This window comes from Zeugodacus cucurbitae, chromosome 2, assembly GCF_028554725.1.
Source record: "Zeugodacus cucurbitae isolate PBARC_wt_2022May chromosome 2, idZeuCucr1.2, whole genome shotgun sequence".
Lineage (NCBI taxonomy): Eukaryota > Metazoa > Arthropoda > Insecta > Diptera > Tephritidae > Zeugodacus > Zeugodacus cucurbitae.
The window spans coordinates 29797926-29813450 of NC_071667.1; positions in this window are offsets into that span (position 1 = coordinate 29797926).

Below are 15525 nucleotides of genomic sequence, written 5' to 3' on the forward strand. Positions count from 1 at the left end.
CCAACCTCATCTCTGAAGCCACGCCTTCCAAGCCATTGATAATTGTTCTCCAAAGTTTTTTTTTACAAAGCGAATTCCAAACCTTGTGATGTAGTGTTTAGTTTACTTACTTAAGTAGACACGTGTGTCTGTGTCTGAGATTAACTCAAATACTAGCTATGTAATTATAATCAAATTTAACTCAAATCCAACCGCTACTATTGATATATTTGTTATGCATAAAGAGTCAAAGTGGTAGAATTAGTTAAGCCCTACTGGGTATACAACCAACAGCTCTATGTAAAATATGTGTGTCTGTAACAAGTTGTAGCAATTATTAAAGTGTAATGTAAATATTTACCAAATGTATTTCGTCATAAACAATTTATAATTACAAATTACAATAATTAAAATTACAAAATTGTTAAAAAATAAATTTAATTTTCAATGAAAAACGTAATTAAAAAGTAGAGTAAGAAAAACGCTGCTAAATGTTACATATTTAATAATCATCATAATATTTAATAATCACACTAAGTTAGTACTTGAGCTGCATAGGTAAATATGTATGAGTGAGTGTGGGCAAATACCGACAAGCGTTTGTAAATACTTGCGACACTTGACTGACGAAGTTGGTTGTCGAGAGCTCAAAGAGTTTTTGCAAATAGACATGAGTCCAAACACAGAGATATATGAGTATGCCACATACATGAATGTCTGTGTGTGGGAGCGTGTTTCGCGTTAGTCACCGAGTCAAAGCAGCGGAAGCCAAAAGCACAAACGCTCAGGCCAAGTCTAGGTGGGTCGCTGGCAACGCGACAAAAGTCACGTTGAACGCCCACTCAATGAACCACAAACCCTATGCTATGCTTAATTAAAATTCTTATACACGCATACAGGCGCGCGAACCGTAAACAAATGGCAACACGCCGCACGCAAATGAGCTTACTTAACGGTGTCAGCGGTGTCAGTGTTGTCGCATTGTAAATGATAATAATAATTACCGATAAAGTGTGCTGGCGAAACTAAAAAACATTTCCCAGAACTAGTGAAAACAAAAACAAAAAAAAAAACATTTTTTTCTTCACTTCAATTTGTTTATTGAATTTATGTTTCGGGGTGACACAGCCAAACGTGGTCAGTTGCGGAGGCGGAGGTGGCCAACTCCCATGGCACAAGCTGGCAAAGAGCCGAGTGTGGCGAGTGCGCTGGGCGTTTGCACAGTGCCTAATTTATTGCCACCACAGTGCAGTGGTTTCGGTGATTTTCACACCACCGTGTGTAATTCAATGCCGTAAATTAAAATCGCAAGCGCGGCTAAGCGCACGCCAAACAAACAGCATGGGTATACTCGCCAACTGGCCAGTGGCGGCAAATGGGGCGGTGTCCCACCTAGTTTGTTGGAAGACAAGCACCACAACAGCGCCGCCAACAAATGCAAAGTATGATAAATGAACTTTTAAACAAAGCAACGTGTTGACCCGCGGCCATAGCTTTGCATACGAAAATTTTCGGCCAAAAAAGACAAGAACACACAACAGACTGCCAAAACTATCCTTGAAACGACGCGCTCTCCGCCGGCACTTCGTGGTGCCTTTTACAGTTGGCAGGCAAGTTTATTTACCTTTTAATTACTCATGAAATTAGTTCCGCTAAATGCTCGCTTCAAAGTTTCAAAGCAAATAGAGGGTGCGCTAAGCCGAGATGGGGAAACAGTGCGCAAGTTACTACGATTCTATGTAATAATAAGAATTATATTTTCTGCTGAGGCATGAAATTTAAAGCAGAATGTTAAGTGCTTTTTATGGAAGATCTCAGTGACGTTTTGAGCTATGAATGTACTGATAGATAATATTATTCTAATACTAGAAAATATTATTTCTGGTTAAAATAATGGCAAATGCAATGAGAATATATTTTTTGTTTCTTTGTGGTACATCGCTTAGAAGCACCCGTTATATTTTTTATCTTACTCCTTAGTACACATTTCAACTTTTATGTTGTTCCATGTCAGCATTCTGAAGTATAAACATAAATAAAGAAAAGCAATCATAATCTCCAATATATACTATCTATAGATATATATATAAATGTTTGTATGTATATTTAGTTCTAAGTGCGTACAAGTAGATATGCACCATATGTATATATGTGCTTAAAAGCGAATGAATATGTGAATTTTGAATGTACTAATTTCGGAAAGTCTTATTCCATTAATATAATTAGAATTGAATACTTATATTAGAGCCCAGTATTGGCTATAAACAATATTTGTTGTATATTTCGGAATAATTAAATGAAATTAAATAAATTAGCAAAAAGTAAATAAACAATTGATTGCATTTTGTTTCATTTAAATTTAAATTATTAAGGATACATTTCGTTTGGACTCAAGGCTTTTAGTTCGCAATCGAACGAAACTCGTGGAAATAAAACTGCGATTCACTGAATTGAGGTTAAAGTCTTCAGCTGTCTACATAATCCAGTAAGTATTCCGCTGAACCTGAGATATATAACTTTATTAACCCATTCGTTCCCATTGTACTCGCTCGTACTCATTGGGTACAGAAAAATATTCTTCTTAGAAACACTGTCAGGAGCAGACCCAGGCATAATCTTGCAAGCACGCGCCAGTTTATAATACATCGAGATGTCATGAATGTATATATAATTTCCGGTGTATACGTAATAGGTTCCGTTATCCGCTATTCGCTTATCTCAGCGCTCATTTTTGTAAATTTGTTTTTTTTTTCGTGAATCAGTTAGCATTTAACTCTCGGACAGCTCGGACAGGAAGTTTGGTAATAAAACATTTAAAACTCATCTGGTTTTGAGAATAAATAACACAGATAAGACAAATAGTGTGAAAAAGAGCTGTTTGGTGGGTACAATATGCAATGTTTTTAGGGTAAAATGTTCAAGAACCTTTCTGTGGCCACCGACTATGTTGATCGGTCGATCGTGCTCATTTCGATCAATACAATTTAACCGTTGCATACCGTAAACGATGCTCAAGACGGGAAGGACGTAAGAGGAATGTCGCTGAATACAACTCGGCAATAGGTGGAGTTGACCACCACGACCAAGTCTTGCATGCTTACCGGTTAAAGTTTTGGGGAAAGAAATGGTGGTGGCCTCTTTTCACATCAAAATGAATCCCGAACCACCTTAGGGCCAGGGGGTATCACCAAATAATTCGGTAGATATGTGAGCTATATAAGATAGCACTTTACGTAGAGCGAGAATGTTTCAAAAATTATCATACTAATGATCTTCAAAGAATCGATTAATTTTTTATATATAACTGCATACATACCCCTCATTATCCCATTGTACTCGCTTGCGTACAGGTCCAAATGGACACTTCTAGAAATTTTAAAGCTATTATTTTATAAGGGAGTTAATTACATCATTTTAATAAACACCTTATAAATTAATTTAACAAAATATGGATCAGAAAGCGTTCTAAATTGATTTATATGACGATAAGTTGATATATATGACGCCCCTAAACGAGATGTGATATGTGAACTTCGATACGCTAAAACTTAGAGAGTAGCAAAATGTATACCCATGAAGTATACAGTTGCTCAAATTGCATACATATGCATATTATATAGTCTCACTCTTTAGTGACGAAATATATATATTATCCCATAGTTCCGCGAAGGAAGGTCTTAAATAGTAGTCTTCGTTTCTGACAAATATGAACATTTTCTATAAAATATTATATTCGTCTAACATTTTGATATTTCAATAAAATATATGAAATGCCGAATCGATGACGATATTTGATTTATAAAAATCGCTTTTCAAAACATGAATAGATCATTCCAAAAATTGAGGATTTTTAAAAATCAAACAGAAAACTGAGACTTCTTCCTGTTTTAGTGAGTTAAGATGTAGATATAGATATTTGCCCAAGTTTGTTCTTCAATTTGAGAGGGTATTTTGCAATAGCCTTTAAATAACTATAAAATCAATTTTGAGGACCACAGTATCAAACCATTTGGGGAATGGTTTAAATATTTCCACTGAGTATTATTAATGAAAAAATTGTGGCCGTCCCACAGTTACCAGATCATCCAAAAGTCTTATAGCCTTTTCGCACAGAAGTTAATTGATCAATTGACCGGCCTTTGCTTTATTAAAGCGCTGACTTATACTACGTTCGGACCGACATTGAAAACCTCTTGCAAACACAATTTGTGGATTGTGGAACCGAAGTCGTTCTGACCGACATTTTATGTTTTCGATGCGTTTTCATTTTCATTCTCCCGCAACCTGTTGCTAAGAAAGTATCAAAGTTTTGTTCTCAAGTTGTTTGCAAGCGTTTACTTGAGTAAAACTTCTGATATATTAATGAAACTTCAGGAATTACTCCATCTTTCATATAATGATTTTTGTTTTCTAGTGGACTTTGTGCCCAATACACGAGTCGAGTTGCATGTAAAGCGCTTTTTTTCTCAAAAAATTTTTGAATTTATTCTGCCCTGTACTCTAACGGGTGATTTTTTTGAGGTTAGGATTTTCATGCATTAGTATTTGACAGATCACGTGGGATTTCAGACATGGTGTCAAAGAGAAAGATGCTCAGTATGCTTTGACATTTCATCATGAATAGACTTACTAACGAGCAACGCTTGCAAATCATTGAATTTTATTACCAAAATCAGTGTTCGGTTCGAAATGTGAAATCCGCTTTTTTATCGACAAATTTTGTTCAGCGATGAGGCTCATTTCTGGTTGAATGGCTACGTAAATAAGCAAAATTGCCGCATTTGGGGTGAAGAGCAACCAGAAGCCGTTCAAGAACTGCCCATGCATCCCGAAAAATGCACTGTTTGGTGTGGTTTGTACGCTGGTGGAATCATTGGACCGTATTTTTTCAAAGATGCTGTTGGACGCAACGTTACGGTGAATGGCGATCGCTATCGTTCGATGCTAACAAACTTTTTGTTGCCAAAAATGGAAGAACTGAACTTGGTTGACATGTGGTTTCAACAAGATGGCGCTACATGCCACACAGCTCGCGATTCTATGGCCATTTTGAGGGAAAACTTCGGAGAACAATTCATCTCAAGAAATGGACCCGTAAGTTGGCCACCAAGATCATGCGATTTAACGCCTTTAGACTATTTTTTGTGGGGCTACGTCAAGTCTAAAGTCTACAGAAATAAGCCAGCAACTATTCCAGCTTTGGAAGACAACATTTCCGAAGAAATTCGGGCTATTCCGGCCGAAATGCTCGAAAAAGTTGCCCAAAATTGGACTTTCCGAATGGACCACCTAAGACGCAGCCGCGGTCAACATTTAAATGAAATTATCTTCAAAAAGTAAATGTCATGAACCAATCTAACGTTTCAAATAAAGAACCGATGGGATTTTGCAAATTTTATGCGTTTTTTTTTTTTAAAAAGTTATCAAGCTCTTAAAAAATCACCCTTTAGTTATCAAATTGTCAGTGAGTAATGACCAGCATAATAGGGTGACATTTTTTTGTTCTTTAATCATCTAAAAAATGAAAATTAATCATGCAAATCATTCAAAAAGGTAAAGCAGCATGTGTATAATGTTGAAATATAAAAAGGCACCTTTCGAGAAAAGAAAAGAAAACGCGCTTAATAACATTAAACAAATAAATTGCGAGAGTATAAAATGTTCGGCCACACGCGAACTTAGCTCTTCCTTTCTTATTTTTATTTCTGTTTCTCCATTATTTTTTATTTTGTTTACAATATCAAATGACAATTTAGAGCTGGCAAAATATGTCTTCCAATAATATCGACCAAATTAGAGCAGAAATCGATTATAATGAGTTGAATGTAAGTTTTCAAAAAGTTTTCAGCGAAAACTGTGATTTCGTTTGTCAGATTTTGCATGGATGAAAACACAAGTTTTCGAACAAAAAACCATTTTTTCAATGAAAACACGTTTTCAATGTCGGTCCGAACGTAGTATTATATCGTTTTACTATTTTTACTACGATAATGTTTAATCAAATACAAATCACTACTACGGGTAGTTGTCCACGCCTGAAATTTGGTTCTGGTTATTGATCAAATAGCAATCAGCTTACCAACTTCTTATTAACAGAAAAAAACAAATTATAGCAGCTATTCGTTAATCAAGTAGTCGGCTGTGGGAAAGACAAAAACTGGTTTTACAATTATAATCTTAATATATTAAATTAATTTGGCCGTGCGATAGTCAGGATGACAGCTGAACGACAATTAATTAAAGCATTTTATTTCATTCATTTATGGTAATATTTAAACTAAAAAGTTGCTTTTGTAAGAGCCTGCTACACTCATTAAAAATTGAGCATAACTCAATGGCATTCATATATATCAAGTGTGTAGTCTATATTAGATGCCATGATCCTGATAAAAACACTTACATCCGCATTAAAAACCAAAATTATCTTCTATCTGAAATCCGCATGATTTTGGGATGGGTTCATTTTGATTGCATGTAACTAATTTTGCAAAACCAAGCATTTGATAAATATCGCTCAGAATATATTATGGTCGAATCGCGGTAAGCCGACGCAAACGTTGACCTAGCCGGGATTAACAGTCAATGCAGAAATATCTTACAATGTGTGTGAGGTGAAATTGGCATAGAATAACCTACAATGAACTGATAACTCATGTGATGACTGTCTAGTGTTGAATATGACGAGATCGGACCTATCCAAAAATATTATAATTGAATCACGAATAAAGAAAAAATGCTGAAATTAAGAATATGGAGTTCAAAGAACTCCAGGCGTTAAACCTCCATACCGAACATAACAACCTTCTGGTTCACTAAACCACACATTTTGGTTCATGAGAGAGGTCTCAAAAGTATTAGATGACTATTTTACACATAACACAATGTCATATGAGCTCTGCTTTTTTTCTGAACGTAAATGTAACAAGCTTTAATGTAACAAGAAATATATATATATTATCATACATACATACCGATGTGTGTATTCGCCAGTTTTCGCATTTACTAATCCCAGTTTGGATAATTGAGAACGCAAATCAGACGTAGAAAAAATAAATTCTGTCAAAGCTAATGAACTGTGAATTACGTAGCAAAAAAGTAGAAATTCGATGCCACAAAAAAGAGTAATGTCATCATTATGAGCTTCTGGGTGTAGTAAGCAAAGAGCTGTGGGTTTAATGAAACCGGTTTGTACTTTGGGACTCATGCATAGTGTTTAGCATGGCCTTGAAATTTATTTGTCTAACTTACCAATTTACCGTTTAAATAGCTCAGTGTATCAGTAATAATTGATGCATGATTAAGCAATTTTTTAAATACATTTTGTGTAGGAAAATCAATATTTTTTTAAAGCTGTTTTGAACCTATGATTCAAGGATTTCTTATTGTGTTAATATGTATGTTTTACTTCGACACAGACATAAGAAAGGTGGAGTATTAAAATGAGTATCTAAATTCTCTGTCCAACATATTTTCCCTAATTCTATCACAAACTGGAATTGTTCAACAAAAATGTCAACATCTCGAGCAATTTACAATTTTATCTAAGTTGGAATGATGATGTGGCTACACTCTAAATTGACCTTGTAGAGTTGCAGTTATGTAGATATGTAGATTCATATAAATTTTCATGTTTCTTTGGTCTGTGTCCAATTAGAAATGTTGGCAGTCAGCGTTGGTAGCGAATGAATTTATATATGTTCATACATATATTGGTGAATAATACCTTCTGTATGGTATTTGTTAAACTCGTACACGTTACGTAAGCGAACTAAATTTATAGCACATATCAGATATGTACATATATAGTGCCAGCATATTCAAAGTTTAAGACATGTTAGCAGAAACTGAAAATAATTTAATTTTCATAGAAGCTGGTGGGAAATATGCAAATATCCAAACAATGAAACAATTTTATGATATTGTATCCTGCTGTATTCAAGTAATTATTTATATTTTCCACACTTCTATCTCAACACTCTGCACATACACATGTACATTATTAATGCAACGCTGACATATTCTAAAGCAGCTTAGTATTAAAACACATTGCAAAGACTTGCATTAGCAAGCACACGGAAACAGACAGTATGTCGCAAAATTATTATATTTTTATGTGGATATATTGGCCAAATATGAAATTTTCGAAGTTGATTTCGAAGGTAATGTACATATTTATTTAATATTTTTCTTATGTCATAAGTGATTTTATGTAATTATTTGCGTTTAACAAGTAAAAAGCATTTCTTTTTATTTTTCTAAGTTGGAATAAAGAATAAATGATCAAATTCGGTACTCTCAAAATAATTTGCACATTTCGAAAACGAAGTTCAAATAAAACAAGTAAGGAAGGGCTAAGTCCGGGTGTCACCGAACAATTTATACTCTCGCAATTTATTTGTTTAATTTTATTAATATAACACACAATATTACCCACGTATTCGTCATATATATGGTACATAGTCCATTGAATATTGGAAACCCTAATATTAGTTATATGGGAGCTAGGTAAAGTTATGACCCGATTTCACGCATTTTTGACACGGAGGCATATTATTAGGAGAAAAATATTCCCTCTGAATTTCTTCAAAATATCTGAAAGACTTGCTTATATTTTCGTTAAAAAATGTATTAGAAGCAATGAGAACTTCATGTACGATATATAGGGCCTTAAAACTTATGGTCCCATTTCGACGATTTTTAGAAGGGCGATTCTACACTATGAATGCAGTATTTGTGCAAAGTTCTGTTCCGATATCTTCACTAGCGCTTACTTAATATACTGTGAAGTAAACGACCTGAAGGTTTCGCAGTTCTGGTATATAGGAAGTAGGCGTGGTTGTGCACCGATTTGGCCTATTTTCTTAACATATCATTGGGATGCCAGGAAAATATTACGAATCGAATTTCATTAAAATTTGTCGAGTAGTTTCGGATATATGGTTTTTGACCCATAAGGGGGCGGTGCCACCGCCATTTAAAATTTTGTATACCAATTTGGTTTTCGCCATTTTGTGGGCGTGGCAGTGGTCCGATGTCGCCAGTCGAGATATCTCAATTTTATCTTAAGTTACAGCTTGGTCAGACAGACATCCGGATTTGAACTCCACTCGTCACCCTGATCAATTTGGTATATATAATTATATCTAACTCGTTTAGTTTTGGGTGTTACATACAACCGTTATGTAAATAAAACTTTGTTGCGAGAGTAAAAAAATGAACAAACACTTTAGTCACCTCTTGGAGCGTCGAATACATTATCAAATATTTCAAACTCCGTGGTGTTGTTGAAAAGTTTAATCGTCTTGTGTATGATTGTGAAATTTTCTCTCATGCTACCATGATACATTTTATTAAATTGTTTTTAATCATAGAACACACGTTTTGTCTCATATTGTGACAAGAATAATGAGATACACTGTAGATATATATAACTATCTGCCACGTTGCATGTAAAAATAGTTCCGAAAATAACTCATAATACCTTCAGAACTTCCGTTGCGTGTAAACAAGCATGTAAACGGATTTTATCGGATATGTTGCACATACGCATACTCACACACACACACCGGCATGCATATGCTATAAATACCTGTACTTACAACCTCTTACTAGTGATTGTTTCATTGAAAGCTAAACACCCGCCAGACGTTTCCAACCGATCGGCATAAAAGCAAAAAGTTTAGCAGTCAAACAAAATCAGATATTACAGTTAATTCGGAATTAGCTACAAGAAAGAGCTTTGTTGCACGTAAGTAAAGTCAGCTGTTGTCTGTGCACACTTTGCTTCATTGCACAGATCCAAAACATGTTTGCGGCAGATTCGCATATTGTTTATTGTTTGTTATTTATGTTGTGTAACGTAACGCCAACATGCCGATAAATCAATTCAATTCACACGCTCCAGCTGCTCCAACACCTGCACATGAATATTACTTCTTTCGGTTATGAAAACATCGACTCATGTGGAGAACTCACACACACACACACACACCAGATAACACCTATACAAATGCATTTTTTTGGGTGGTGTCTTCAACGGTTATGCCACCCGCTACTATTTTGTTTACAGCAGAAAAATATGTTGGTCTAAACGCACATAAATCATGAGTACTTCAGGACTGGCTTGACAGCCCACCGAATGTTACTCATACGCCACGCCACTGGTCAGCAGCGTCCACTCTCATCTATGCATGTATACTGACTTGCTTTTTGATGGAGGCAGGTCAAACAGGTTCATTATGTGAGTATTTTCATGCGGTCTATGAAGTCTCGCTGTTTGCTTTCGAAAGTAAAATTCTTTCGAGCTTTTTGCTTGGCTCATTTTATACACTTCCTTCCTTGGCTTCTGTTGATTGTTTATTTGAATGGCCGGAGGCTCGTTTCACTGAAATTTTGAGTCGATTTAAATTGCTGTAGGCGACGGAAAAACTGCTGACGCGCAACGGATGCGTAAACACTTTCAATAAATCAAAAACAGAAAGTCGAAAATTACAAAAAAAGCAATTCTGCAAGCAAAAAATGCCGTTGAATTACGCATTACTATAACGTTAAATGACGCTATATACATATATAAAAGTACGAGTATGTAAATACGTGCTTGTAAACCTTGCGCATTAAATAACCAAGAGCTCGCTTTGGTCAGCGTGAAAAATATATTGTTCGCTTTCGTTGCGTACTTAATGCAAAAGACTCGCCCTCCATCCACCATTTCCTTTAATTTCCTGCCACATTTTTTCAGATCAATTATCAGCGTCGAAGCGGCAGAATGTCAAATATTGACATTGAATAGGTGTGGAAAACTGTAGGCACACACACACGTGTGTGGGTATGACATTCATTTGAGCGCGCATAAATTAATTTCAGTGCGAAGAGTTCGGGTGGAGTTAATCGAGCTCATTTCGATGCAAATTTGTTTGCATTTTAAGCCACGTACATCATTAATGAAATCTGTACGAGTATTTCATTTAATTGCGTGGTATTACATTATTTTATAGTAAAGGACGTACTTATAGCCACTAATAATACCGTTTAGCTATAAAAAAAAGTTGGAAATATATATTCAGAAACGTCAGTAACCAATCAAGTTGAAAAGTTTGTATAATTTTAAAGGGAAACATAGCGTATAGTCTTGGATATAGTGTAGCTTGATGGCGGAAATAGGTGATATTTTTCCTGAATCTGGTGGTATTTTTATGCTCTCGCAACATGTTGCACATAGTATAATAGTTTTGTTCACATAACGGTTGTTTGTGTCACACAGAAATAAAAGAGTTAGAAATGAAGATATATACATATATATAAATGATCAGCATGGCGAGTGGAGTTGAAATTCGGATGTCTCTCCGTGCAAGCGATAATTTTGTTAACAATTTAGATATCTTTAATGATCTGAGGAGGTTGGTATTGAAAATGGGCGAAATCGGTCCATTGCCACGCCCACAAAATGGCGAAACCCGAAAACAGTACCATAACTAAACCATAAATTAAGCTTAAAAGTGAAATTTGGTACACAGGATCGCACTAGGACAAGGCATACCCGGATGTAGTTTTTTTGGGGAAGTGGGCGTGACCCCGCCCCAAAGTAGGTGTTTTGTGCATATCTTGCAAACTCCTAAAGCTATATCAACCAAACTCTCTACAGTCATTTCTTTTGGGCACTACCTTATACAGTCCAAAAATGGAGGAAATCGGATTATAACCACGCCCACCTCCCATATAGAAGTTATGTTGAAAACCAATAAAAATGCTTTAATTCAGCAAAGAAAAACTCCAGAAACCTTAAATTTCTTTATAAAGAAGGTACAGAAGGGATGTATTCAAATTGGTATACAAAATCTTAAATCTTATGGGTCAAAAACCATATCTCCGAAACTACTCGACCGATTTCAGTGAAATTCGGTTTGTAATATTTTCCTTGCATCCCAATGATATGTTTGTGAAAATAGGCCAAATTATTATATACCAGAACTTTGAAATCAATCTGCAACGTTTACTTTACTTTATATAAAGTAAGCACTGGTGAAGATATCGGAACAGAGCTTTGCACAAATATTGCATTTATAGTGTGGCATTCCCTTTCTAAAATTAGCCGAAATTGGACCATAGGTTTTCAAGGCCCCATATATCGAGGGCCTCAGTGCTTCTAATCTTTTTTTTACCGAAAATATAGGTGAGTCTCTCAGATATTTTGAAGAAATTTATTGGGAATATTTTTCTGCTAATAATATATCTCCGTGCCTAGCTCCCACATATATCTAATATTAGGGTTTCCAACTTTCAATGGACTTTATATATATGACGAATATAAGAGTCAAATTGTGTACTATATTAATAAAATAAAATAAATAAATTGCGAGAGTATAAAATGACATAACCGAACTTAGCCCTTCCTTACTTGTTCGTATTACGTTTTGTACATTTGTATTTTATATTGCACAATATAACATGAGAATTATATCATTCGCAAAAAAAAGTCAGTTATTGATATGTACTTTATCACGACACTAGCATGAGGAAGATAGTGATTTGTGTTAGTTAGATTGATTTAATGAAAATATCTCGCTCATTAAGCAAAATGTAGTAACAGAATAAAAAGCACCTAAAAATATGTATTTTCATACCTGTGACCTTTACAAATTGCGACAGTATACAATATTTGGTTCTACCTGAACTTAGTCAATTGAATAATTTACCATAAACAAATTGTTCTTCTAAATTACTCTATAAACATATACTTTTTAAATAATATTTACTTTGTTTAACAACGGAACAGGACGATAAAACCCACATCAAAAGTAGACAAACAGAAACCAGATTTATCTCTTGAAATTTGCGTAACTTAAAAATTATTTCATACAATAAATCCACTCTGTTTTTATTTTCCTATATAAGTATATGTAAGCAATCAGGCGATGAAATGCCGTCAACGCTTAACATGCACAGTAGTCTAATCCGCGCGCAGTTTAATTGTTACAATAACAAATTACCAATGAAATTAAGTAGAAAACAATATGTTTTGCTTTGAGTCATAAACCACGGTCCTTTGAAGACATACATACATATGTCGCAAGATTCGAAAGTGAATTTTGAAATCGACGGATGAAGGTAGGCGGAAACTACCGTACTTATCCACTTGAATTTCAACTGTAGCTCCATGTAACATTATCTAATAGGGAACTTAGGATCTTTGTTGTTATTACAATTTTTTCAAAAACGTTTTCTTTCGATAATTTAACTTCCTTTTTCAAATCCGCCAACAATTTTTTTTTCCATTTAAAAGCGCTAAATTTGATTTCGTGCGACTAAACGCCCGCGGGTATAAGAAGTAATCCTTAGCTTAGTGTAGACGTATTAAATAAAACGCCTGAGTTTGTGTGTGTATTTAGGCAATGTAAAGGGTGATTTTTTAAGAGCTTGATAACTTTTTAAAAAAAAAAACGCATAATGGTTCATGACATTTACTTTTTGAAGATAATTTCATTTAAATGTTGACCGCGGCTGCGTCTTAGGTGGTCCATTCGGAAAGTCCAATTTTGGGCAACTTTTTCGAGCATTTCGGCCGGAATAGCCCGAATTTCTTCGGAAATGTTGTCTTCCAAAGCTGGAATAGTTGCTGGCTTATTTCTGTAGACTTTAGACTTGACGTAGCCCCACAAAAAATAGTCTAAAGGCGTTAAATCGCATGATCTTGGTGGCCAACTTACGGGTCCATTTCTTGAGATGAATTGTTCTCCGAAGTTTTCCCTCAAAATGGCCATAGAATCGCGAGCTGTGTGGCATGTAGCGCCATCTTGTTGAAACCACATGTCAACCAAGTTCAGTTCTTCCATTTTTGGCAACAAAAAGTTTGTTAGCATCGAACGATAGCGATCGCCATTCACCGTAACGTTGCGTCCAACAGCATCTTTGAAAAAATACGGTCCAATGATTCCACCAGCGTACAAACCACACCAAACAGTGCATTTTTCGGGATGCATGGGCAGTTCTTGAACGGCTTCTGGTTGCTCTTCACCCCAAATGCGGCAATTTTGCTTATTTACGTAGCCATTCAACCAGAAATGAGCCTCATCGCTGAACAAAATTTGTCGATAAACACATTTCGAACCGAACACTGATTTTGGTAATAAAATTCAATGATTTGCAAGCGTTGCTCGTTAGTAAGTCTATTCATGATGAAATGTCAAAGCATACTGAGCATCTTTCTCTTTGACACCATGTCTGAAATCCCACGTGATCTGTCAAATACTAATGCATGAAAATCCTAACCTCAAAAAAATCACCCGTTACAAATTTAATTAAACTCTTTCGGAGCGTTCATATTCAGGAGATATACACTGATGTTCTCAGCTCATTTTAGGCGCTTGTCACATCAAGTGACGCAACCATACGCCGGCAGCGTAGTTGGCTAAGCTGAAACGAGAGCAGGAGACTTTGGCAAATTAAATTTAAATGTTTAAAGAGGTTCTAAACCGTCAGAGTAGCGTTTTCTACATCTCTTCACACACACACTTACGCATAAATACATATAAATGTATGTACATATATGCTTGTGTCACTATGTCATCGTCTCACGCATGGCTATATGTCAACAGTAATTATACACAAAAAGATGATTGAAGACTTTCTTATGTCCTTTATATATAAGCACATACAGATATGTACATATGTATATCCATTTCGGCATTTGTGTACTTGATTTGCATATGCCCATCTATAATATTTAATTTCATTTAAATGTTCCTCCTCAAAAAAGAAAGTAGCTCACTCGCGCGTTAATAAGCATTCATTTGGGTGGAAACCAAATTTTTTGCAAGAAAGGCAAGACACAGTTCAATCTTGACGCAGATAATCTGTCCTACATGCCCTTAGGAAAATTCGAATATTTGAATCATTATCCAACGTATAGTTCATGAAAATAAAAATATTGGGATAGGCGGGGAGGGTCCAAACAAAAAAATAAAAATAACATTTCTGCAAAGGACTGAAATATTGTGATTTCGTTACAGATTGGGCTTTTCTCGAGGATTTTGTAAGATAGTAGAAAATATTACCCGATACACTTGTTAGTTGAACTTGTAAGTTTGTAATTCTGAATCCGAATTTCAGAAAAGAGACCTAATCTATGAATTTACTTGTATTAATTAAATGATTTCAAATAAATATTATATTCCCAAATTGACTGGATTGAAACTTTATCCTACAAGCCCTTATTTAAGATATTGAAATATCCTTTACCTCTTTACTTTTATTTCAATGGAATCTATTGCATATAACACGACAAACAACGTCTCAATACCTTCCTCGGCAATTACATTGCAACAAAAAAAGTTTTATATTAATATAAATATATACAGCTATGGTCAATTAATTAGCAAAGCTGCTGTTTGAATCATGTAATCATTCATAAATCGGAAAGTTGACTAGTATAATTGAAACTTCTGGATTTTTAATTTAATTTTATTTTATTTTATTTTTCACTACGTTTTTCACTTTTTGAAAAAGGATGTGTCACGTAAGAAGCAAAGCTTGATATTTTGTTAAAGAACA